Below are 23,442 nucleotides of genomic sequence, written 5' to 3'. Positions count from 1 at the left end.
CTAACCATTTGAAATGCTCAAACGTGCCTTTCATGCAAACATGGAGTCACAGTGTAAAACATCAAATAGGACTGATTCCGACCCATTCAGACTGACACAGCTGTGTGTTTCCCCCGCTGAACAGTTGAACCTCATTTCGAATGACATTGTGGCAGGTGGAGATAAACGTGCGTCTCTTTTTTGACATGTACCTTCTCATTGCGAAGCTGAGAAATTAGAATTTGAGGTCACTGGACGAGGCCGTTTTAGGCTCGATCACTGAATAAACCGATTTCCACCAGAACGGGCTGCCCCCGGCACGGGATTCAGCCTTGCAGCATTTTATAGGCAAAGCAGTCAACCTGCTGCAGTATCCCCGTCTGTCATTCCGTAGTCCAGATTTCTGTTTCCCGCCAGGCAAGACCACGGAAATCTCTTCACCTGCAGATAGACCATCTTGGATGTTGATGGATGACGCTGACTGTCGCGGAGGACTTTATGTTGACGATTTGATGTGATCTATTCAAAATGGCTTTGGGCGCTTTTTACCGACAGTAAAAGCTGTTTGCGGCGGTTGAAGATGAGAAGGTTCCACCGAGATTTGAACTCGGATCACTGGATTCAAAGTCCAGAGTGCTGACCGTTACACCATGGAACCCGAGCCGCTGAGTTGGCTCCATTGAGAGACTGGGTCAAGGAATCAAACTTCTAAGCGTACTACGACAAGCAAGTTCATTTCCGTCAGATTTGCAACTTCAGCGACCAGACGGTGTGAAAGGCTGTGCTTGGCTTGATAGAGCGGCAGGACCTTCTGCAATCAGCCATCAGCTACCGCCGTCTCCGCATTGGTGGTATAGTGGTGAGCATAGCTGCCTTCCAAGCAGTTGACCCGGGTTCGATTCCCGGCCAATGCACTGTGTCGTCCCCTTTTTTCAAAGGCGCAGACACATAAAGCCAGTGCTTCACAAGACTCGCTTGACACCCAAGGACTGGTGTTTGTGCGGGAAAAAAAGAACACAGGAGGACGCAGAAACATAAAGCCAGTGCTTCGCATGGCTTGCTTTAGACCCGAGGACTGGTCATTGCTGGGAAAAACACAAAGAAGGAAATGCAGCTCCAGCATCACCTGGTTGTCCAAAGCCCTAAGTGCGGAGCAGATCAGATGCTGTGGCAGCAAAACCGGGCCCGTGACGTCTTCATCTCAACGGGCATTTGCAGAGGAGTTTCATTGAGTGAATCCTAGAAGCTATATCAGGAGCTGTGTGCACACGCTCCATCTGTTTTACAAACAACAGATCACGACGAGGATGGGATTCGAACCCACGCGTGCAGAGCACAATGGATTAGCAGTCCATCGCCTTAACCACTCGGCCACCTCGTCCTCCGCTCTCCGGCCCCTGCTGCCGTGTCCAGCAGCGGTACCTATAGTCGCCTTGACGTCGGTTGTTTCCCGCCAATTCTGGGAGCCCACATCCAGCCAGTGGGTGTTACCGGGGCTGAGCGGTAGTGATGTCGGAACGACGTTGCCTCCAGTTCATTCACTAACCATTTGAAATGCTCAAACGTGCCTTTCATGCAAACATGGAGTCACAGTGTAAAACATCAAATAGGACTGATTCCGACCCATTCAGACTGACACAGCTGTGTGTTTCCCCCGCTGAACAGTTGAACCTCATTTCGAATGACATTGTGGCAGGTGGAGATAAACGTGCGTCTCTTTTTTGACATGTACCTTCTCATTGCGAAGCTGAGAAATTAGAATTTGAGGTCACTGGACGAGGCCGTTTTAGGCTCGATCACTGAATAAACCGATTTCCACCAGAACGGGCTGCCCCCGGCACGGGATTCAGCCTTGCAGCATTTTATAGGCAAAGCAGTCAACCTGCTGCAGTATCCCCGTCTGTCATTCCGTAGTCCAGATTTCTGTTTCCCGCCAGGCAAGACCACGGAAATCTCTTCACCTGCAGATAGACCATCTTGGATGTTGATGGATGACGCTGACTGTCGCGGAGGACTTTATGTTGACGATTTGATGTGATCTATTCAAAATGGCTTTGGGCGCTTTTTACCGACAGTAAAAGCTGTTTGCGGCGGTTGAAGATGAGAAGGTTCCACCGAGATTTGAACTCGGATCACTGGATTCAAAGTCCAGAGTGCTGACCGTTACACCATGGAACCCGAGCCGCTGAGTTGGCTCCATTGAGAGACTGGGTCAAGGAATCAAACTTCTAAGCGTACTACGACAAGCAAGTTCATTTCCGTCAGATTTGCAACTTCAGCGACCAGACGGTGTGAAAGGCTGTGCTTGGCTTGATAGAGCGGCAGGACCTTCTGCAATCAGCCATCAGCTACCGCCGTCTCCGCATTGGTGGTATAGTGGTGAGCATAGCTGCCTTCCAAGCAGTTGACCCGGGTTCGATTCCCGGCCAATGCACTGTGTCGTCCCCTTTTTCAAAGGCGCAGACACATAAAGCCAGTGCTTCACAAGACTCGCTTGACACCCAAGGACTGGTGTTTGTGCGGGAAAAAAAGAACACAGGAGGACGCAGAAACATAAAGCCAGTGCTTCGCATGGCTTGCTTTAGACCCGAGGACTGGTCATTGCTGGGAAAAACACAAAGAAGGAAATGCAGCTCCAGCATCACCTGGTTGTCCAAAGCCCTAAGTGCGGAGCAGATCAGATGCTGTGGCAGCAAAACCGGGCCCGTGACGTCTTCATCTCAACGGGCATTTGCAGAGGAGTTTCATTGAGTGAATCCTAGAAGCTATATCAGGAGCTGTGTGCACACGCTCCATCTGTTTTACAAACAACAGATCACGACGAGGATGGGATTCGAACCCACGCGTGCAGAGCACAATGGATTAGCAGTCCATCGCCTTAACCACTCGGCCACCTCGTCCTCCGCTCTCCCGCCCCTGCTGCCGTGTCCAGCAGCGGTACCTATAGTCGCCTTGACGTCGGTTGTTTCCCGCCAATTCTGGGAGCCCACATCCAGCCAGTGGGTGTTACCGGGGCTGAGCGGTAGTGATGTCGGAACGACGTTGCCTCCAGTTCATTCACTAACCATTTGAAATGCTCAAACGTGCCTTTCATGCAAACATGGAGTCACAGTGTAAAACATCAAATAGGACTGATTCCGACCCATTCAGACTGACACAGCTGTGTGTTTCCCCCGCTGAACAGTTGAACCTCATTTCGAATGACATTGTGGCAGGTGGAGATAAACGTGCGTCTCTTTTTTGACATGTACCTTCTCATTGCGAAGCTGAGAAATTAGAATTTGAGGTCACTGGACGAGGCCGTTTTAGGCTCGATCACTGAATAAACCGATTTCCACCAGAACGGGCTGCCCCCGGCACGGGATTCAGCCTTGCAGCATTTTATAGGCAAAGCAGTCAACCTGCTGCAGTATCCCCGTCTGTCATTCCGTAGTCCAGATTTCTGTTTCCCGCCAGGCAAGACCACGGAAATCTCTTCACCTGCAGATAGACCATCTTGGATGTTGATGGATGACGCTGACTGTCGCGGAGGACTTTATGTTGACGATTTGATGTGATCTATTCAAAATGGCTTTGGGCGCTTTTTACCGACAGTAAAAGCTGTTTGCGGCGGTTGAAGATGAGAAGGTTCCACCGAGATTTGAACTCGGATCACTGGATTCAAAGTCCAGAGTGCTGACCGTTACACCATGGAACCCGAGCCGCTGAGTTGGCTCCATTGAGAGACTGGGTCAAGGAATCAAACTTCTAAGCGTACTACGACAAGCAAGTTCATTTCCGTCAGATTTGCAACTTCAGCGACCAGACGGTGTGAAAGGCTGTGCTTGGCTTGATAGAGCGGCAGGACCTTCTGCAATCAGCCATCAGCTACCGCCGTCTCCGCATTGGTGGTATAGTGGTGAGCATAGCTGCCTTCCAAGCAGTTGACCCGGGTTCGATTCCCGGCCAATGCACTGTGTCGTCCCCTTTTTCAAAGGCGCAGACACATAAAGCCAGTGCTTCACAAGACTCGCTTGACACCCAAGGACTGGTGTTTGTGCGGGAAAAAAAGAACACAGGAGGACGCAGAAACATAAAGCCAGTGCTTCGCATGGCTTGCTTTAGACCCGAGGACTGGTCATTGCTGGGAAAAACACAAAGAAGGAAATGCAGCTCCAGCATCACCTGGTTGTCCAAAGCCCTAAGTGCGGAGCAGATCAGATGCTGTGGCAGCAAAACCGGGCCCGTGACGTCTTCATCTCAACGGGCATTTGCAGAGGAGTTTCATTGAGTGAATCCTAGAAGCTATATCAGGAGCTGTGTGCACACGCTCCATCTGTTTTACAAACAACAGATCACGACGAGGATGGGATTCAAACCCACGCGTGCAGAGCACAATGGATTAGCAGTCCATCGCCTTAACCACTCGGCCACCTCGTCCTCCGCTCTCCGGCCCCTGCTGCCGTGTCCAGCAGCGGTACCTATAGTCGCCTTGACGTCGGTTGTTTCCCGCCAATTCTGGGAGCCCACATCCAGCCAGTGGGTGTTACCGGGGCTGAGCGGTAGTGATGTCGGAACGACGTTGCCTCCAGTTCATTCACTAACCATTTGAAATGCTCAAACGTGCCTTTCATGCAAACATGGAGTCACAGTGTAAAACATCAAATAGGACTGATTCCGACCCATTCAGACTGACACAGCTGTGTGTTTCCCCCGCTGAACAGTTGAACCTCATTTCGAATGACATTGTGGCAGGTGGAGATAAACGTGCATCTCTTTTTTCACATGTACCTTCTCATTGCGAAGCTGAGAAATTAGAATTTGAGGTCACTGGACGAGGCCGTTTTAGGCTCGATCACTGAATAAACCGATTTCCACCAGAACGGGCTGCCCCCGGCACGGGATTCAGCCTTGCAGCATTTTATAGGCAAAGCAGTCAACCTGCTGCAGTATCCCCGTCTGTCATTCCGTAGTCCAGATTTCTGTTTCCCGCCAGGCAAGACCACGGAAATCTCTTCACCTGCAGATAGACCATCTTGGATGTTGATGGATGACGCTGACTGTCGCGGAGGACTTTATGTTGACGATTTGATGTGATCTATTCAAAATGGCTTTGGGCGCTTTTTACCGACAGTAAAAGCTGTTTGCGGCGGTTGAAGATGAGAAGGTTCCACCGAGATTTGAACTCGGATCACTGGATTCAAAGTCCAGAGTGCTGACCGTTACACCATGGAACCCGAGCCGCTGAGTTGGCTCCATTGAGAGACTGGGTCAAGGAATCAAACTTCTAAGCGTACTACGACAAGCAAGTTCATTTCCGTCAGATTTGCAACTTCAGCGACCAGACGGTGTGAAAGGCTGTGCTTGGCTTGATAGAGCGGCAGGACCTTCTGCAATCAGCCATCAGCTACCGCCGTCTCCGCATTGGTGGTATAGTGGTGAGCATAGCTGCCTTCCAAGCAGTTGACCCGGGTTCGATTCCCGGCCAATGCACTGTGTCGTCCCCTTTTTCAAAGGCGCAGACACATAAAGCCAGTGCTTCACAAGACTCGCTTGACACCCAAGGACTGGTGTTTGTGCGGGAAAAAAAGAACACAGGAGGACGCAGAAACATAAAGCCAGTGCTTCGCATGGCTTGCTTTAGACCCGAGGACTGGTCATTGCTGGGAAAAACACAAAGAAGGAAATGCAGCTCCAGCATCACCTGGTTGTCCAAAGCCCTAAGTGCGGAGCAGATCAGATGCTGTGGCAGCAAAACCGGGCCCGTGACGTCTTCATCTCAACGGGCATTTGCAGAGGAGTTTCATTGAGTGAATCCTAGAAGCTGTATCAGGAGCTGTGTGCACACGCTCCATCTGTTTTACAAACAACAGATCACGACGAGGATGGGATTCGAACCCACGCGTGCAGAGCACAATGGATTAGCAGTCCATCGCCTTAACCACTCGGCCACCTCGTCCTCCGCTCTCCCGCCCCTGCTGCCGTGTCCAGCAGCGGTACCTATAGTCGCCTTGACGTCGGTTGTTTCCCGCCAATTCTGGGAGCCCACATCCAGCCAGTGGGTGTTACCGGGGCTGAGCGGTAGTGATGTCGGAACGACGTTGCCTCCAGTTCATTCACTAACCATTTGAAATGCTCAAACGTGCCTTTCATGCAAACATGGAGTCACAGTGTAAAACATCAAATAGGACTGATTCCGACCCATTCAGACTGACACAGCTGTGTGTTTCCCCCGCTGAACAGTTGAACCTCATTTCGAATGACATTGTGGCAGGTGGAGATAAACGTGCGTCTCTTTTTTGACATGTACCTTCTCATTGCGAAGCTGAGAAATTAGAATTTGAGGTCACTGGACGAGGCCGTTTTAGGCTCGATCACTGAATAAACCGATTTCCACCAGAACGGGCTGCCCCCGGCACGGGATTCGGCCTTGCAGCATTTTATAGGCAAAGCAGTCAACCTGCTGCAGTATCCCCGTCTGTCATTCCGTAGTCCAGATTTCTGTTTCCCGCCAGGCAAGACCACGGAAATCTCTTCACCTGCAGATAGACCATCTTGGATGTTGATGGATGACGCTGACTGTCGCGGAGGACTTTATGTTGACGATTTGATGTGATCTATTCAAAATGGCTTTGGGCGCTTTTTACCGACAGTAAAAGCTGTTTGCGGCGGTTGAAGATGAGAAGGTTCCACCGAGATTTGAACTCGGATCACTGGATTCAAAGTCCAGAGTGCTGACCGTTACACCATGGAACCCGAGCCGCTGAGTTGGCTCCATTGAGAGACTGGGTCAAGGAATCAAACTTCTAAGCGTACTACGACAAGCAAGTTCATTTCCGTCAGATTTGCAACTTCAGCGACCAGACGGTGTGAAAGGCTGTGCTTGGCTTGATAGAGCGGCAGGACCTTCTGCAATCAGCCATCAGCTACCGCCGTCTCCGCATTGGTGGTATAGTGGTGAGCATAGCTGCCTTCCAAGCAGTTGACCCGGGTTCGATTCCCGGCCAATGCACTGTGTCGTCCCCTTTTTCAAAGGCGCAGACACATAAAGCCAGTGCTTCACAAGACTCGCTTGACACCCAAGGACTGGTGTTTGTGCGGGAAAAAAAGAACACAGGAGGACGCAGAAACATAAAGCCAGTGCTTCGCATGGCTTGCTTTAGACCCGAGGACTGGTCATTGCTGGGAAAAACACAAAGAAGGAAATGCAGCTCCAGCATCACCTGGTTGTCCAAAGCCCTAAGTGCGGAGCAGATCAGATGCTGTGGCAGCAAAACCGGGCCCGTGACGTCTTCATCTCAACGGGCATTTGCAGAGGAGTTTCATTGAGTGAATCCTAGAAGCTATATCAGGAGCTGTGTGCACACGCTCCATCTGTTTTACAAACAACAGATCACGACGAGGATGGGATTCGAACCCACGCGTGCAGAGCACAATGGATTAGCAGTCCATCGCCTTAACCACTCGGCCACCTCGTCCTCCGCTCTCCCGCCCCTGCTGCCGTGTCCAGCAGCGGTACCTATAGTCGCCTTGACGTCGGTTGTTTCCCGCCAATTCTGGGAGCCCACATCCAGCCAGTGGGTGTTACCGGGGCTGAGCGGTAGTGATGTCGGAACGACGTTGCCTCCAGTTCATTCACTAACCATTTGAAATGCTCAAACGTGCCTTTCATGCAAACATGGAGTCACAGTGTAAAACATCAAATAGGACTGATTCCGACCCATTCAGACTGACACAGCTGTGTGTTTCCCCCGCTGAACAGTTGAACCTCATTTCGAATGACATTGTGGCAGGTGGAGATAAACGTGCGTCTCTTTTTTGACATGTACCTTCTCATTGCGAAGCTGAGAAATTAGAATTTGAGGTCACTGGACGAGGCCGTTTTAGGCTCGATCACTGAATAAACCGATTTCCACCAGAACGGGCTGCCCCCGGCACGGGATTCGGCCTTGCAGCATTTTATAGGCAAAGCAGTCAACCTGCTGCAGTATCCCCGTCTGTCATTCCGTAGTCCAGATTTCTGTTTCCCGCCAGGCAAGACCACGGAAATCTCTTCACCTGCAGATAGACCATCTTGGATGTTGATGGATGACGCTGACTGTCGCGGAGGACTTTATGTTGACGATTTGATGTGATCTATTCAAAATGGCTTTGGGCGCTTTTTACCGACAGTAAAAGCTGTTTGCGGCGGTTGAAGATGAGAAGGTTCCACCGAGATTTGAACTCGGATCACTGGATTCAAAGTCCAGAGTGCTGACCGTTACACCATGGAACCCGAGCCGCTGAGTTGGCTCCATTGAGAGACTGGGTCAAGGAATCAAACTTCTAAGCGTACTACGACAAGCAAGTTCATTTCCGTCAGATTTGCAACTTCAGCGACCAGACGGTGTGAAAGGCTGTGCTTGGCTTGATAGAGCGGCAGGACCTTCTGCAATCAGCCATCAGCTACTGCCGTCTCCGCATTGGTGGTATAGTGGTGAGCATAGCTGCCTTCCAAGCAGTTGACCCGGGTTCGATTCCCGGCCAATGCACTGTGTCGTCCCCTTTTTCAAAGGCGCAGACACATAAAGCCAGTGCTTCACAAGACTCGCTTGACACCCAAGGACTGGTGTTTGTGCGGGAAAAAAAGAACACAGGAGGACGCAGAAACATAAAGCCAGTGCTTCGCATGGCTTGCTTTAGACCCGAGGACTGGTCATTGCTGGGAAAAACACAAAGAAGGAAATGCAGCTCCAGCATCACCTGGTTGTCCAAAGCCCTAAGTGCGGAGCAGATCAGATGCTGTGGCAGCAAAACCGGGCCCGTGACGTCTTCATCTCAACGGGCATTTGCAGAGGAGTTTCATTGAGTGAATCCTAGAAGCTATATCAGGAGCTGTGTGCACACGCTCCATCTGTTTTACAAACAACAGATCACGACGAGGATGGGATTCGAACCCACGCGTGCAGAGCACAATGGATTAGCAGTCCATCGCCTTAACCACTCGGCCACCTCGTCCTCCGCTCTCCCGCCCCTGCTGCCGTGTCCAGCAGCGGTACCTATAGTCGCCTTGACGTCGGTTGTTTCCCGCCAATTCTGGGAGCCCACATCCAGCCAGTGGGTGTTACCGGGGCTGAGCGGTAGTGATGTCGGAACGACGTTGCCTCCAGTTCATTCACTAACCATTTGAAATGCTCAAACGTGCCTTTCATGCAAACATGGAGTCACAGTGTAAAACATCAAATAGGACTGATTCCGACCCATTCAGACTGACACAGCTGTGTGTTTCCCCCGCTGAACAGTTGAACCTCATTTCGAATGACATTGTGGCAGGTGGAGATAAACGTGCGTCTCTTTTTTGACATGTACCTTCTCATTGCGAAGCTGAGAAATTAGAATTTGAGGTCACTGGACGAGGCCGTTTTAGGCTCGATCACTGAATAAACCGATTTCCACCAGAACGGGCTGCCCCCGGCACGGGATTCAGCCTTGCAGCATTTTATAGGCAAAGCAGTCAACCTGCTGCAGTATCCCCGTCTGTCATTCCGTAGTCCAGATTTCTGTTTCCCGCCAGGCAAGACCACGGAAATCTCTTCACCTGCAGATAGACCATCTTGGATGTTGATGGATGACGCTGACTGTCGCGGAGGACTTTATGTTGACGATTTGATGTGATCTATTCAAAATGGCTTTGGGCGCTTTTTACCGACAGTAAAAGCTGTTTGCGGCGGTTGAAGATGAGAAGGTTCCACCGAGATTTGAACTCGGATCACTGGATTCAAAGTCCAGAGTGCTGACCGTTACACCATGGAACCCGAGCCGCTGAGTTGGCTCCATTGAGAGACTGGGTCAAGGAATCAAACTTCTAAGCGTACTACGACAAGCAAGTTCATTTCCGTCAGATTTGCAACTTCAGCGACCAGACGGTGTGAAAGGCTGTGCTTGGCTTGATAGAGCGGCAGGACCTTCTGCAATCAGCCATCAGCTACCGCCGTCTCCGCATTGGTGGTATAGTGGTGAGCATAGCTGCCTTCCAAGCAGTTGACCCGGGTTCGATTCCCGGCCAATGCACTGTGTCGTCCCCTTTTTCAAAGGCGCAGACACATAAAGCCAGTGCTTCACAAGACTCGCTTGACACCCAAGGACTGGTGTTTGTGCGGGAAAAAAAGAACACAGGAGGACGCAGAAACATAAAGCCAGTGCTTCGCATGGCTTGCTTTAGACCCGAGGACTGGTCATTGCTGGGAAAAACACAAAGAAGGAAATGCAGCTCCAGCATCACCTGGTTGTCCAAAGCCCTAAGTGCGGAGCAGATCAGATGCTGTGGCAGCAAAACCGGGCCCGTGACGTCTTCATCTCAACGGGCATTTGCAGAGGAGTTTCATTGAGTGAATCCTAGAAGCTATATCAGGAGCTGTGTGCACACGCTCCATCTGTTTTACAAACAACAGATCACGACGAGGATGGGATTCGAACCCACGCGTGCAGAGCACAATGGATTAGCAGTCCATCGCCTTAACCACTCGGCCACCTCGTCCTCCGCTCTCCCGCCCCTGCTGCCGTGTCCAGCAGCGGTACCTATAGTCGCCTTGACGTCGGTTGTTTCCCGCCAATTCTGGGAGCCCACATCCAGCCAGTGGGTGTTACCGGGGCTGAGCGGTAGTGATGTCGGAACGACGTTGCCTCCAGTTCATTCACTAACCATTTGAAATGCTCAAACGTGCCTTTCATGCAAACATGGAGTCACAGTGTAAAACATCAAATAGGACTGATTCCGACCCATTCAGACTGACACAGCTGTGTGTTTCCCCCGCTGAACAGTTGAACCTCATTTCGAATGACATTGTGGCAGGTGGAGATAAACGTGCGTCTCTTTTTTGACATGTACCTTCTCATTGCGAAGCTGAGAAATTAGAATTTGAGGTCACTGGACGAGGCCGTTTTAGGCTCGATCACTGAATAAACCGATTTCCACCAGAACGGGCTGCCCCCGGCACGGGATTCAGCCTTGCAGCATTTTATAGGCAAAGCAGTCAACCTGCTGCAGTATCCCCGTCTGTCATTCCGTAGTCCAGATTTCTGTTTCCCGCCAGGCAAGACCACGGAAATCTCTTCACCTGCAGATAGACCATCTTGGATGTTGATGGATGACGCTGACTGTCGCGGAGGACTTTATGTTGACGATTTGATGTGATCTATTCAAAATGGCTTTGGGCGCTTTTTACCGACAGTAAAAGCTGTTTGCGGCGGTTGAAGATGAGAAGGTTCCACCGAGATTTGAACTCGGATCACTGGATTCAAAGTCCAGAGTGCTGACCGTTACACCATGGAACCCGAGCCGCTGAGTTGGCTCCATTGAGAGACTGGGTCAAGGAATCAAACTTCTAAGCGTACTACGACAAGCAAGTTCATTTCCGTCAGATTTGCAACTTCAGCGACCAGACGGTGTGAAAGGCTGTGCTTGGCTTGATAGAGCGGCAGGACCTTCTGCAATCAGCCATCAGCTACCGCCGTCTCCGCATTGGTGGTATAGTGGTGAGCATAGCTGCCTTCCAAGCAGTTGACCCGGGTTCGATTCCCGGCCAATGCACTGTGTCGTCCCCTTTTTCAAAGGCGCAGACACATAAAGCCAGTGCTTCACAAGACTCGCTTGACACCCAAGGACTGGTGTTTGTGCGGGAAAAAAAGAACACAGGAGGACGCAGAAACATAAAGCCAGTGCTTCGCATGGCTTGCTTTAGACCCGAGGACTGGTCATTGCTGGGAAAAACACAAAGAAGGAAATGCAGCTCCAGCATCACCTGGTTGTCCAAAGCCCTAAGTGCGGAGCAGATCAGATGCTGTGGCAGCAAAACCGGGCCCGTGACGTCTTCATCTCAACGGGCATTTGCAGAGGAGTTTCATTGAGTGAATCCTAGAAGCTATATCAGGAGCTGTGTGCACACGCTCCATCTGTTTTACAAACAACAGATCACGACGAGGATGGGATTCAAACCCACGCGTGCAGAGCACAATGGATTAGCAGTCCATCGCCTTAACCACTCGGCCACCTCGTCCTCCGCTCTCCGGCCCCTGCTGCCGTGTCCAGCAGCGGTACCTATAGTCGCCTTGACGTCGGTTGTTTCCCGCCAATTCTGGGAGCCCACATCCAGCCAGTGGGTGTTACCGGGGCTGAGCGGTAGTGATGTCGGAACGACGTTGCCTCCAGTTCATTCACTAACCATTTGAAATGCTCAAACGTGCCTTTCATGCAAACATGGAGTCACAGTGTAAAACATCAAATAGGACTGATTCCGACCCATTCAGACTGACACAGCTGTGTGTTTCCCCCGCTGAACAGTTGAACCTCATTTCGAATGACATTGTGGCAGGTGGAGATAAACGTGCGTCTCTTTTTTGACATGTACCTTCTCATTGCGAAGCTGAGAAATTAGAATTTGAGGTCACTGGACGAGGCCGTTTTAGGCTCGATCACTGAATAAACCGATTTCCACCAGAACGGGCTGCCCCCGGCACGGGATTCAGCCTTGCAGCATTTTATAGGCAAAGCAGTCAACCTGCTGCAGTATCCCCGTCTGTCATTCCGTAGTCCAGATTTCTGTTTCCCGCCAGGCAAGACCACGGAAATCTCTTCACCTGCAGATAGACCATGTTGGATGTTGATGGATGACGCTGACTGTCGCGGAGGACTTTATGTTGACGATTTGATGTGATCTATTCAAAATGGCTTTGGGCGCTTTTTACCGACAGTAAAAGCTGTTTGCGGCGGTTGAAGATGAGAAGGTTCCACCGAGATTTGAACTCGGATCACTGGATTCAAAGTCCAGAGTGCTGACCGTTACACCATGGAACCCGAGCCGCTGAGTTGGCTCCATTGAGAGACTGGGTCAAGGAATCAAACTTCTAAGCGTACTACGACAAGCAAGTTCATTTCCGTCAGATTTGCAACTTCAGCGACCAGACGGTGTGAAAGGCTGTGCTTGGCTTGATAGAGCGGCAGGACCTTCTGCAATCAGCCATCAGCTACCGCCGTCTCCGCATTGGTGGTATAGTGGTGAGCATAGCTGCCTTCCAAGCAGTTGACCCGGGTTCGATTCCCGGCCAATGCACTGTGTCGTCCCCTTTTTCAAAGGCGCAGACACATAAAGCCAGTGCTTCACAAGACTCGCTTGACACCCAAGGACTGGTGTTTGTGCGGGAAAAAAAGAACACAGGAGGACGCAGAAACATAAAGCCAGTGCTTCGCATGGCTTGCTTTAGACCCGAGGACTGGTCATTGCTGGGAAAAACACAAAGAAGGAAATGCAGCTCCAGCATCACCTGGTTGTCCAAAGCCCTAACTGCGGAGCAGATCAGATGCTGTGGCAGCAAAACCGGGCCCGTGACGTCTTCATCTCAACGGGCATTTGCAGAGGAGTTTCATTGAGTGAATCCTAGAAGCTATATCAGGAGCTGTGTGCACACGCTCCATCTGTTTTACAAACAACAGATCACGACGAGGATGGGATTCGAACCCACGCGTGCAGAGCACAATGGATTAGCAGTCCATCGCCTTAACCACTCGGCCACCTCGTCCTCCGCTCTCCGGCCCCTGCTGCCGTGTCCAGCAGCGGTACCTATAGTCGCCTTGACGTCGGTTGTTTCCCGCCAATTCTGGGAGCCCACATCCAGCCAGTGGGTGTTACCGGGGCTGAGCGGTAGTGATGTCGGAACGACGTTGCCTCCAGTTCATTCACTAACCATTTGAAATGCTCAAACGTGCCTTTCATGCAAACATGGAGTCACAGTGTAAAACATCAAATAGGACTGATTCCGACCCATTCAGACTGACACAGCTGTGTGTTTCCCCCGCTGAACAGTTGAACCTCATTTCGAATGACATTGTGGCAGGTGGAGATAAACGTGCGTCTCTTTTTTGACATGTACCTTCTCATTGCGAAGCTGAGAAATTAGAATTTGAGGTCACTGGACGAGGCCGTTTTAGGCTCGATCACTGAATAAACCGATTTCCACCAGAACGGGCTGCCCCCGGCACGGGATTCAGCCTTGCAGCATTTTATAGGCAAAGCAGTCAACCTGCTGCAGTATCCCCGTCTGTCATTCCGTAGTCCAGATTTCTGTTTCCCGCCAGGCAAGACCACGGAAATCTCTTCACCTGCAGATAGACCATGTTGGATGTTGATGGATGACGCTGACTGTCGCGGAGGACTTTATGTTGACGATTTGATGTGATCTATTCAAAATGGCTTTGGGCGCTTTTTACCGACAGTAAAAGCTGTTTGCGGCGGTTGAGGATGAGAAGGTTCCACCGAGATTTGAACTCGGATCACTGGATTCAAAGTCCAGAGTGCTGACCGTTACACCATGGAACCCGAGCCGCTGAGTTGGCTCCATTGAGAGACTGGGTCAAGGAATCAAACTTCTAAGCGTACTACGACAAGCAAGTTCATTTCCGTCAGATTTGCAACTTCAGCGACCAGACGGTGTGAAAGGCTGTGCTTGGCTTGATAGAGCGGCAGGACCTTCTGCAATCAGCCATCAGCTACCGCCGTCTCCGCATTGGTGGTATAGTGGTGAGCATAGCTGCCTTCCAAGCAGTTGACCCGGGTTCGATTCCCGGCCAATGCACTGTGTCGTCCCCTTTTTCAAAGGCGCAGACACATAAAGCCAGTGCTTCACAAGACTCGCTTGACACCCAAGGACTGGTGTTTGTGCGGGAAAAAAAGAACACAGGAGGACGCAGAAACATAAAGCCAGTGCTTCGCATGGCTTGCTTTAGACCCGAGGACTGGTCATTGCTGGGAAAAACACAAAGAAGGAAATGCAGCTCCAGCATCACCTGGTTGTCCAAAGCCCTAACTGCGGAGCAGATCAGATGCTGTGGCAGCAAAACCGGGCCCGTGACGTCTTCATCTCAACGGGCATTTGCAGAGGAGTTTCATTGAGTGAATCCTAGAAGCTATATCAGGAGCTGTGTGCACACGCTCCATCTGTTTTACAAACAACAGATCACGACGAGGATGGGATTCGAACCCACGCGTGCAGAGCACAATGGATTAGCAGTCCATCGCCTTAACCACTCGGCCACCTCGTCCTCCGCTCTCCTGCCCCTGCTGCCGTGTCCAGCAGCGGTACCTATAGTCGCCTTGACGTCGGTTGTTTCCCGCCAATTCTGGGAGCCCACATCCAGCCAGTGGGTGTTACCGGGGCTGAGCGGTAGTGATGTCGGAACGACGTTGCCTCCAGTTCATTCACTAACCATTTGAAATGCTCAAACGTGCCTTTCATGCAAACATGGAGTCACAGTGTAAAACATCAAATAGGACTGATTCCGACCCATTCAGACTGACACAGCTGTGTGTTTCCCCCGCTGAACAGTTGAACCTCATTTCGAATGACATTGTGGCAGGTGGAGATAAACGTGCGTCTCTTTTTTGACATGTACCTTCTCATTGCGAAGCTGAGAAATTAGAATTTGAGGTCACTGGACGAGGCCGTTTTAGGCTCGATCACTGAATAAACCGATTTCCACCAGAACGGGCTGCCCCCGGCACGGGATTCAGCCTTGCAGCATTTTATAGGCAAAGCAGTCAACCTGCTGCAGTATCCCCGTCTGTCATTCCGTAGTCCAGATTTCTGTTTCCCGCCAGGCAAGACCACGGAAATCTCTTCACCTGCAGATAGACCATCTTGGATGTTGATGGATGACGCTGACTGTCGCGGAGGACTTTATGTTGACGATTTGATGTGATCTATTCAAAATGGCTTTGGGCGCTTTTTACCGACAGTAAAAGCTGTTTGCGGCGGTTGAAGATGAGAAGGTTCCACCGAGATTTGAACTCGGATCACTGGATTCAAAGTCCAGAGTGCTGACCGTTACACCATGGAACCCGAGCCGCTGAGTTGGCTCCATTGAGAGACTGGGTCAAGGAATCAAACTTCTAAGCGTACTACGACAAGCAAGTTCATTTCCGTCAGATTTGCAACTTCAGCGACCAGACGGTGTGAAAGGCTGTGCTTGGCTTGATAGAGCGGCAGGACCTTCTGCAATCAGCCATCAGCTACCGCCGTCTCCGCATTGGTGGTATAGTGGTGAGCATAGCTGCCTTCCAAGCAGTTGACCCGGGTTCGATTCCCGGCCAATGCACTGTGTCGTCCCCTTTTTCAAAGGCGCAGACACATAAAGCCAGTGCTTCACAAGACTCGCTTGACACCCAAGGACTGGTGTTTGTGCGGGAAAAAAAGAACACAGGAGGACGCAGAAACATAAAGCCAGTGCTTCGCATGGCTTGCTTTAGACCCGAGGACTGGTCATTGCTGGGAAAAACACAAAGAAGGAAATGCAGCTCCAGCATCACCTGGTTGTCCAAAGCCCTACCTTTCCACCAGAACAGGCTGCCCCCGGCACGGGATTCAACCATGCAGTATTTTATAGGCAAAGCAGTCAACCTGCTGAAGTATCCCCGTCTGTCATTCTGTAGTCCAGATTTCTTTTTACCACCAGGCAAGACCATGGAAATCTGTTCACGACAAGACATCAGCAAATAGGAAGAGAGAAAATCTGCACTTTTGGTATTCTTCAGTCACAGCCCTTACAAAAAAGTCACATGTGAAATCGTCCATTTCACATGTGAAAACTGCACTTTCACATGTGATATGCTTTATTCACATGTGAAATGAAATTTACACGTGAAAATATAATGTGTGTCAAAGTAACGTGAATTTGACATTTTCACATGTGATTTTCTGTATTCACATGTGAAAAACGTTTTCACATGTGAAAATGAAGTCTGTGTCATAAAGTCACATGTGAATTTGACATTTTCACATGTGATTGGCTTTATTCACATGTGAACTGAAATCTTTACATGTGAAAATAAAGTATGTGTCACAAAGTCATATGTGAGTTCGACATATTCACGTGATTGGCTTTATTCACATGTGAACTGAAATTTTTACATGTGAAAATAAAGTATGTTACAAAGTCACATGGGAATTCGACATTTTCACATGTGATTGTCTCTATTCACATGTGAAAAAAGGGTTTCACAGGTGAAAATGTAGTCTGTGTCACAGTCACATGTGAATTTGACATTTTCACATGTGATTGTATCTATTCACATGTGAACTGAATTTTTTACATGTGAAAATAAAGTGTGTCACAAAGTCACATGTGAATTTGACTTTTTCACATGTGATTGTCATATTCACATATGAAACAAGGTTTTCACATGTGAAAATGAAGTCTGTGTCACAAAGTCATGTGAATTTGACACTGTCACATGTGATTGGCTTTATTCACATATGAACTGAAATTTTTACATGTGAAAATAAAATATGTGTCACAGTCACATGTGAGTTCGACACATTCACATGTGATTGCCTTTATTCACATGAAGTCAAAATGAAGTCTGTATCAAAGTCACATGTGAATTTGACATGAGATGTGAAAATCACATAACACAACATAAAAAAATGTTTTGGTAATGACCATGTAAATTTTGCCAGTAAACTAAGCAAATTATATTCAGCAAATGGTAATTACTGTGTTACAAGGGAAAACAAAAATTCAAGTTCAAGTTCAAACTGCAAGCAGAGGAAGTGCGCAGCTTTGCGCATGCGCGAGGAGGGAGAAGATAACCGCTCTGTCGTTACCAGTGAAAAGTCAACAAAAGGCAAGCTGCTTTATCAGACTTTACAAAGTCATCAGAGTTCATCAGCTTCGGTTTCTTTCAGAAATACGCCCCAGCGTAAGGTCTATATATCGCGTAACACAAGAAGAACACACTTTATTTTACCATCTTGGTTTTCATCCGACCGTGGATTCTCCAAGGTAAGTTAGCTTGATTTACCTTAAATGTACCTTAGCTAACTAACGTTATATCATTGAAAATGGCAGGGCGCAGTGCTTCCCGAGCCCCTTCGTTAAAGCCACACGTTAGTACATTTTTATTCAGTAAAACGTCTGATTCAGACTGTTTTGTTTTATAGCCTATATATGACGAATTGCATCAAATTTTTCCCTGTAACGTTATTCCTTTGCGGGTTCAAATGTCGGATGAAAAGTAGGCCTAGTTTATCTCTGTGATAATATAAGCTAACGTTAGAGATGAGCTCAAAACAGAACCACCAAGATGTGTTCTGTAAGAGAAAGTTGGCATTTACATTGAACAATCAAGCAGACTGCCACAAAATTAGTTTTAAGTGTGTTGGTATTTATGGTATAGAGGGACAATTGGCATGACATCTCACCTGGGCTCCACGGACCTAAGGGTAATACGAGGACTATGCCAAGGTCCGCGTACTTCGGAGAGTGAATCCGCATTCGTTAGTGTCTAAATAGCATATATTCTCTTTTTCGTTGAAAGTCCTTTTGTACCACTTGACCTGATTTTGAGTGTATCCCAGTGTATCGAACAGCGCACCCTATAGCTGGTTTGTGGATTGCAGTTTCTTACACATTTTCGATACACACGGTGAGTTTTGGCGGGCGGTCTTGTGATTGGCTGGTTTACGCATGTGGGCGGTACCTACAAACAGCTCACTCAAAGGTCCGCCCATTCCGTTGGCTCTTTAAAAATGAAGTATCCTGGATGCAGCATGGCCTAATGGACGCACTGGACTGGACTGTAAATACATACAGGTAAGCATTTATATTTGTAAATATAGGCCTAGCTGTTGATAAGCTGTTTGCTTAGCAACTTAACTTTCCACTAGTCACTTGTCTTAAATGACGTGTTTGTTAGGAGAGCTAACAGCTACGTTAGCTGCAGTAACGAGAGGAGACAGTGTGCGCAGCTATATTAAATAGCAACTGATGTTTGTCTTTTGGAAAAGAGAAGCAAAGTGAGGTGTGATGGTATGCTTTTTAATATTTAAGGGGAGTGTCAAGCCACAGTTGCTTGTTTTCTTTGCACATGGTAGCTGAGCTAAGTGTTGCACATCGGGAAGCTTGTGGTAAGCTAGCTAGGTTAACCTGTGGCTACGCCCTACTCGTTAAGCCTCGTTAAGCGTGACGTTACATGTGCACGCGTTTACTGCGTGGCTGCAGAGGAGACAGATGGTGGAGAGGAGGACGGAGAAATCAGCTAGCTGGCAGGTCAGGTTTGTTTGTTTCTTGGGGGGAGTCAAGCAAGAGGATTTATTATACTGTAACAGTGATTTGCTCTTAGATATTTAACATCGTGGCCTGTACTAAGTTAACTAGCGTATCTACCCCCACCTCTGTGTCCACCGCTGTATCTAACGTTGCGGTCACCTCGGTGTGGACGTCGGTAACTTTTACCACAGACTACTCTCTTTTTGTTTGTTTTTGTGAATCAAATCGATTTTTGCAGCCTTAGTGATATCACCGTAAGTGCCCCGTGGATATCACGTATTGGGACAGCTGTGATGAAACGGGAAATGCGCTGTTGGTGTCAAAATCAATCTACTGTAACGATCGCCAGTAAGATACACACCTGTCTGATGCTGTCCGTGACACATGAAGGTTAGGACAGATAACATCAGTATGAGTGAGTAACTTCCAGGCCTTCATGTCATGTCTTAAACGTGATACATACGGTGTTTGTGTAGGTTGGCTGTGTATGTAAAAATGTAACTTAAGATAACATTAATGGTATTGACGGTAAACCGCAATGATCAATGAACAAAACAAACCCGACTGGTATCTGGTGCAGTGTTAGTTAATGTTATTTCACAGTTAAAAACGGAGTATACTGTTCATGTCGATCTTTAAACTGTTCATTTTTAATCCAATGTGCTGCTATAAATCGCCATAGACATTAAACTAACATACAGATCATCACATATTGTGATATCACAGATGATCATTTGATCTGTATGTTAGTTTAATGTGTATGGTAAATTGTTTAGTTAATCTGATGAATGGGGACCCAGTCACTAGTAATAAGTGGAATACAAGACAAGCTCTCATTAAAATTGAATCATAGCAAATCTAAGGACTATAAAGGCATGAAGTCACTTTGAGGAAAAGCTTCCAGGTAGAGTGTGATCATTCTAGCAAGTGGGTTTGCAGTAGATAGACAATGGAGTAATCAAATGCTGAATTCATCAGTCAACATTAACTGAGAAGATTATAGTTTTCATAGTCTACAGACTGTAGACAGTTGGCCTGTTAAGTGACTAAAGAACAGTTCCAGAGTGGATTTTCTTCCCATAAAAGACTCACAGAAACACGACTATGATACCTTTCATATGATGTTAGACAGGGAACATCCTGTCTTCAAGACATTCATGACAATATCTTTTTTCTTTCCTTTTTTGCAGGGTCTTGATGAGGAAATGCCTCAGAAAGCTTGTGGGGCCCCAAATTCCCCATCTACAATTGAAGAGGTACTGTATGTTGTCATGAAAGATGGATTTTCATTAATATTTTGCATTGATTGTCTTTATCTTACGAAAGTATCCAGTGAGGTTCAAAGCAACGTTTTCCTCACATTCTTTTTGTCAACAGTAGGATGGTTTCTCTTATTCAAACCTCAAACATCCTCTCTAGTGGTACATTCCCAGTACCTGTGTACTGATTGTCCCTTTCCTTTGTGCTTTATCTGCTACAGATGACGACTGAGAGAGACCAGATCCAGGCGGCTGTGAGCGACCCGAAGCAGACAAGTCCAGTGCTTCGTCCACTCAACAGAGATGGAAAGGTAAATTAAATCCAGTGTGCTGCTTAATGAAGTTACTTGTGGCAAAATGTTAAACCCACCACCATGTTTAATTGGTGCTGTGTGTGTGTGTGTGCAGTCACCTGAGTGTGATATGGTTTATATGGACAATGGTATGTAAGGACAGTCTCATCAAATGCTTTTCAAAGTGTAAGTCAGTATAAGATCTGAGTGTATGTGTGTCGAGCAGTGAACCCCCCTAAATATGACTTGGGAGGTCCATAGAGTATACAGGGTCCTGCCTCCAGGTGGGGTTGATAGTGGCATCACTATCAATACTTGGACCACCTGCATTTGATCTGTATGTTAGTTTAATGTGTATGGTGAATTGTTTAGTTAATCTGATGAATGGGGACCTAGTCACTAGTAATAAGTGGAATACAAGACAAGCTCTCATTAAAATTGAATCATAGCAAATCTAAGGACTATAAAGGCATGAAGTCACTTTGAGGAAAAGCTTCCAGGTAGAGTGTGATCATTCTAGCAAGTGGGTTTGCAGTAGATAGACAATGGAGTAATCAAATGCTGAATTCATCAGTCAACATTAACTGAGAAGATTATAGTTTTCATAGTCTACAGACTGTAGACAGTTGGTCTGTTAAGTTACTAAAGAACAGTTCCAGAGTGGATTTTCTTCCCATAAAAGACTCACAGAAACATGACCATGATACCTTTCATATGATGTTAGACAGGGAGCATCCTGTCTTCAAGACATTTATGACAATATATTTCTTTTTTCCTTTTTTGCAGGTTCTTGATGAGGAAATGCCTCAGAAAGGTTGTGGGGCCCCAAATTCCCCATCCACAATTGAAGATATTGAAGAGGTATGTTGTCATAAAAGATAGATTGTGATGATTTCATTCAATTCGGAATTGTTTCCAGTAGGGTTGGGCGATGTGTTAAAATTTTCCAACCAGCCAACGTCTGGTTGGAAAATTACAACAGGCACGCTTTGAATTGCGCTTTACAGGTGAATTATTTGCTGAGTTGAATTCTCAAAGAGGTAGACCATTAAATTTGCAAAATAAAATGACAAAAATCACCCCAAAAATTGCCCAAAAAAAACCCAGCCAACCGCCCATAGCCGATATATTCGTCCAGTCGCCCAACCACACACTAGTGCTCAACACGACTTGGACAAGCTTGTTGTTGCTATGGTTTATGACTCAAGAAGTTATTGAAGTTGGTCTGTGTATCATCCGTTTATGTTTATGTTGTGGACTGACTTCTGCTACAGCTCTACTCTGCCCATGCACGGAAATTGCGCTGCATGCACCTCGCAGGACCTTGCAGAGCGAAGAAGCAGAATAAGTTACGCTGTTACCTGTAGCCTGCATAATAATCATATAGGCATTACCTTCATCAGTGGTGGTGGTGGGGGGGGGGGGGGGGGGGGTTATGTACATTTCACAAGGTAGTAGTTGTCTGTATGGGGATTATTTAAGGAAGGAAAGTAAAAAAAATCTCCTCTCCCTTAAAAAATGTGATGTGTAACTTATTTAACGTCAAAGCTGATATCTCATTATCATTACAATGCTTGGCCTACTGTAGCCTATACCTCGGGATATTTCTGCTCTAATAATGCCTATAGGATTATTATGCAGGCTACAGGCCGTCTGTCAACACTGGGGAACCGGATAGTAAGGTTTAATATCTGTCATGAACATGAAATCTCCTCAGAAATCATTAAAATGAGGATTCTGCTTTTAGGTCCTGCGAGGTGCGTGCAGTGGTCACTTTCTGTGCATGCGCAGAGTAGAGCAGTAGCAGAAGTCAGTCCACAACATAAACATAAATGGATGATACACGGCCCCGACTTTAATAACTTCATGAGTCACAAACCGTAGCAACAACAAGCGCGTCCAGCCGTGTTAAGGACTTATGCCGCTTTTCCACTGCATAGTACCGGTTCAACTCGCCTCGACTCGACTCGCTTTTGGTAGTACCACTTTGGTTTTCCACTGCCGATAGTACCCCCTCATGCCCCACCCCCCAAACTGGTCGTCATAGCGACGCTGCATGAAACGCGACACACAGCTACAATGGTATGTGGCTGTTAGTCACAGCAAGGAGACAGATTTTATTTCAGAAGAGGCTGAAGGCAGCGAGACAGCAGGCTGCTCTCTGGCTGCTCAAGGCGACGCAAGAGGGTAAGCTAACCTGGTAGCTAACGTTGCCTGGTAGCTCGCTTGGAACCTTGCCGGAGGTGCTACGAAAAAAAGTACCAGGTACTACGTAATATGGTACCTGGTACCTGGTACTTGCCCAGTGGAAAACCAAAAAAGGCGAGTCGAGTCGAGCTGGTACCATGCAGCGGAAAAGCGCCATAAGTCTACTTGCCAGCAATGTGAACCCGGAAATGTTGAGTACCCCAAAGTTTTGTTAGAAATGTACAGTATGGGTCCCCAGCATTTAGAAACTGCCGGATGCTAACTTGCATATGTTGGTCAATTTGCATAATTAGCATAATCACCTATATGGACAATATTTCAGCAATTGCTTGGCTGATTTTGACAATATTGGAGTGGTTTTGGGGGTTACTGAGGATGCTGAATCCATTTCTGACGTTCAAATTCAAAATGGCTGTTTAAACCAGAAGTGGCCATATTTCAACTGATATGAGCTGATTTTGATGAAGTTTCAGTCAATTTAGAAGTTTTAGAGGACGCTGAATCGATTGGATTGGACAGATAACTTATTTAGGTTATGTAGGTCTTGAATCACCCTTAAGGTTGCTGTACATTATCCCTTACGTGTCATCTGGAAACACTTCCTTTATCGTTTTATGTATTTGCAGCGTGTTTTCTAAATGCTGCA

The 23,442-nt window shown here is 47.9% G+C and overlaps 32 non-coding genes across 32 annotated transcripts; 11 read left to right on the top strand and 21 right to left on the bottom strand.

Moving 5' to 3' along the window:
- Positions 1-565: 565 nt before the first annotated feature.
- Positions 566-637, bottom strand: trnaq-uug (transfer RNA glutamine (anticodon UUG)). The gene has a single exon. It is a non-coding gene; the product is annotated as a tRNA-Gln (tRNA).
- Positions 638-821: 184 nt separating this feature from the next.
- On the top strand, positions 822-893 carry trnag-ucc (transfer RNA glycine (anticodon UCC)). Its single transcript has one exon. It is a non-coding gene; the product is annotated as a tRNA-Gly (tRNA).
- A 385-nt stretch (positions 894-1,278) lies between these two features.
- On the bottom strand, positions 1,279-1,360 carry trnas-gcu (transfer RNA serine (anticodon GCU)). Its single transcript has one exon. It is a non-coding gene; the product is annotated as a tRNA-Ser (tRNA).
- Positions 1,361-2,085: 725 nt separating this feature from the next.
- Positions 2,086-2,157, bottom strand: trnaq-uug (transfer RNA glutamine (anticodon UUG)). Its single transcript has one exon. It is a non-coding gene; the product is annotated as a tRNA-Gln (tRNA).
- A 184-nt stretch (positions 2,158-2,341) lies between these two features.
- On the top strand, positions 2,342-2,413 carry trnag-ucc (transfer RNA glycine (anticodon UCC)). Its single transcript has one exon. It is a non-coding gene; the product is annotated as a tRNA-Gly (tRNA).
- Positions 2,414-2,797: 384 nt separating this feature from the next.
- On the bottom strand, positions 2,798-2,879 carry trnas-gcu (transfer RNA serine (anticodon GCU)). Its single transcript has one exon. It is a non-coding gene; the product is annotated as a tRNA-Ser (tRNA).
- A 725-nt stretch (positions 2,880-3,604) lies between these two features.
- Positions 3,605-3,676, bottom strand: trnaq-uug (transfer RNA glutamine (anticodon UUG)). Its single transcript has one exon. It is a non-coding gene; the product is annotated as a tRNA-Gln (tRNA).
- Positions 3,677-3,860: 184 nt separating this feature from the next.
- trnag-ucc (transfer RNA glycine (anticodon UCC)) lies at positions 3,861-3,932 on the top strand. Its single transcript has one exon. It is a non-coding gene; the product is annotated as a tRNA-Gly (tRNA).
- A 384-nt stretch (positions 3,933-4,316) lies between these two features.
- Positions 4,317-4,398, bottom strand: trnas-gcu (transfer RNA serine (anticodon GCU)). The gene has a single exon. It is a non-coding gene; the product is annotated as a tRNA-Ser (tRNA).
- A 725-nt stretch (positions 4,399-5,123) lies between these two features.
- trnaq-uug (transfer RNA glutamine (anticodon UUG)) lies at positions 5,124-5,195 on the bottom strand. The gene has a single exon. It is a non-coding gene; the product is annotated as a tRNA-Gln (tRNA).
- Positions 5,196-5,379: 184 nt separating this feature from the next.
- On the top strand, positions 5,380-5,451 carry trnag-ucc (transfer RNA glycine (anticodon UCC)). Its single transcript has one exon. It is a non-coding gene; the product is annotated as a tRNA-Gly (tRNA).
- A 384-nt stretch (positions 5,452-5,835) lies between these two features.
- trnas-gcu (transfer RNA serine (anticodon GCU)) lies at positions 5,836-5,917 on the bottom strand. Its single transcript has one exon. It is a non-coding gene; the product is annotated as a tRNA-Ser (tRNA).
- Positions 5,918-6,642: 725 nt separating this feature from the next.
- Positions 6,643-6,714, bottom strand: trnaq-uug (transfer RNA glutamine (anticodon UUG)). Its single transcript has one exon. It is a non-coding gene; the product is annotated as a tRNA-Gln (tRNA).
- A 184-nt stretch (positions 6,715-6,898) lies between these two features.
- trnag-ucc (transfer RNA glycine (anticodon UCC)) lies at positions 6,899-6,970 on the top strand. The gene has a single exon. It is a non-coding gene; the product is annotated as a tRNA-Gly (tRNA).
- A 384-nt stretch (positions 6,971-7,354) lies between these two features.
- On the bottom strand, positions 7,355-7,436 carry trnas-gcu (transfer RNA serine (anticodon GCU)). Its single transcript has one exon. It is a non-coding gene; the product is annotated as a tRNA-Ser (tRNA).
- Positions 7,437-8,161: 725 nt separating this feature from the next.
- Positions 8,162-8,233, bottom strand: trnaq-uug (transfer RNA glutamine (anticodon UUG)). Its single transcript has one exon. It is a non-coding gene; the product is annotated as a tRNA-Gln (tRNA).
- A 184-nt stretch (positions 8,234-8,417) lies between these two features.
- Positions 8,418-8,489, top strand: trnag-ucc (transfer RNA glycine (anticodon UCC)). Its single transcript has one exon. It is a non-coding gene; the product is annotated as a tRNA-Gly (tRNA).
- A 384-nt stretch (positions 8,490-8,873) lies between these two features.
- trnas-gcu (transfer RNA serine (anticodon GCU)) lies at positions 8,874-8,955 on the bottom strand. Its single transcript has one exon. It is a non-coding gene; the product is annotated as a tRNA-Ser (tRNA).
- Positions 8,956-9,680: 725 nt separating this feature from the next.
- On the bottom strand, positions 9,681-9,752 carry trnaq-uug (transfer RNA glutamine (anticodon UUG)). Its single transcript has one exon. It is a non-coding gene; the product is annotated as a tRNA-Gln (tRNA).
- Positions 9,753-9,936: 184 nt separating this feature from the next.
- On the top strand, positions 9,937-10,008 carry trnag-ucc (transfer RNA glycine (anticodon UCC)). Its single transcript has one exon. It is a non-coding gene; the product is annotated as a tRNA-Gly (tRNA).
- Positions 10,009-10,392: 384 nt separating this feature from the next.
- Positions 10,393-10,474, bottom strand: trnas-gcu (transfer RNA serine (anticodon GCU)). The gene has a single exon. It is a non-coding gene; the product is annotated as a tRNA-Ser (tRNA).
- A 725-nt stretch (positions 10,475-11,199) lies between these two features.
- Positions 11,200-11,271, bottom strand: trnaq-uug (transfer RNA glutamine (anticodon UUG)). The gene has a single exon. It is a non-coding gene; the product is annotated as a tRNA-Gln (tRNA).
- Positions 11,272-11,455: 184 nt separating this feature from the next.
- Positions 11,456-11,527, top strand: trnag-ucc (transfer RNA glycine (anticodon UCC)). Its single transcript has one exon. It is a non-coding gene; the product is annotated as a tRNA-Gly (tRNA).
- Positions 11,528-11,911: 384 nt separating this feature from the next.
- Positions 11,912-11,993, bottom strand: trnas-gcu (transfer RNA serine (anticodon GCU)). The gene has a single exon. It is a non-coding gene; the product is annotated as a tRNA-Ser (tRNA).
- A 725-nt stretch (positions 11,994-12,718) lies between these two features.
- On the bottom strand, positions 12,719-12,790 carry trnaq-uug (transfer RNA glutamine (anticodon UUG)). Its single transcript has one exon. It is a non-coding gene; the product is annotated as a tRNA-Gln (tRNA).
- Positions 12,791-12,974: 184 nt separating this feature from the next.
- Positions 12,975-13,046, top strand: trnag-ucc (transfer RNA glycine (anticodon UCC)). Its single transcript has one exon. It is a non-coding gene; the product is annotated as a tRNA-Gly (tRNA).
- Positions 13,047-13,430: 384 nt separating this feature from the next.
- trnas-gcu (transfer RNA serine (anticodon GCU)) lies at positions 13,431-13,512 on the bottom strand. The gene has a single exon. It is a non-coding gene; the product is annotated as a tRNA-Ser (tRNA).
- A 725-nt stretch (positions 13,513-14,237) lies between these two features.
- trnaq-uug (transfer RNA glutamine (anticodon UUG)) lies at positions 14,238-14,309 on the bottom strand. The gene has a single exon. It is a non-coding gene; the product is annotated as a tRNA-Gln (tRNA).
- Positions 14,310-14,493: 184 nt separating this feature from the next.
- On the top strand, positions 14,494-14,565 carry trnag-ucc (transfer RNA glycine (anticodon UCC)). The gene has a single exon. It is a non-coding gene; the product is annotated as a tRNA-Gly (tRNA).
- Positions 14,566-14,949: 384 nt separating this feature from the next.
- trnas-gcu (transfer RNA serine (anticodon GCU)) lies at positions 14,950-15,031 on the bottom strand. The gene has a single exon. It is a non-coding gene; the product is annotated as a tRNA-Ser (tRNA).
- Positions 15,032-15,756: 725 nt separating this feature from the next.
- On the bottom strand, positions 15,757-15,828 carry trnaq-uug (transfer RNA glutamine (anticodon UUG)). Its single transcript has one exon. It is a non-coding gene; the product is annotated as a tRNA-Gln (tRNA).
- A 184-nt stretch (positions 15,829-16,012) lies between these two features.
- trnag-ucc (transfer RNA glycine (anticodon UCC)) lies at positions 16,013-16,084 on the top strand. Its single transcript has one exon. It is a non-coding gene; the product is annotated as a tRNA-Gly (tRNA).
- Positions 16,085-23,442: the final 7,358 nt, after the last annotated feature.

This window comes from Centroberyx affinis, unplaced genomic scaffold, assembly GCF_046629955.1.
Source record: "Centroberyx affinis isolate AG114_WGS23_722 - 3 ecotype Tasmania unplaced genomic scaffold, CSIRO-AGI_Caff_v1 ptg005886l_1, whole genome shotgun sequence".
In the NCBI taxonomy this organism is placed as follows: Eukaryota; Metazoa; Chordata; class Actinopteri; order Beryciformes; family Berycidae; genus Centroberyx; species Centroberyx affinis.
This window is presented reverse-complemented; position numbering and strand designations above follow the sequence as displayed.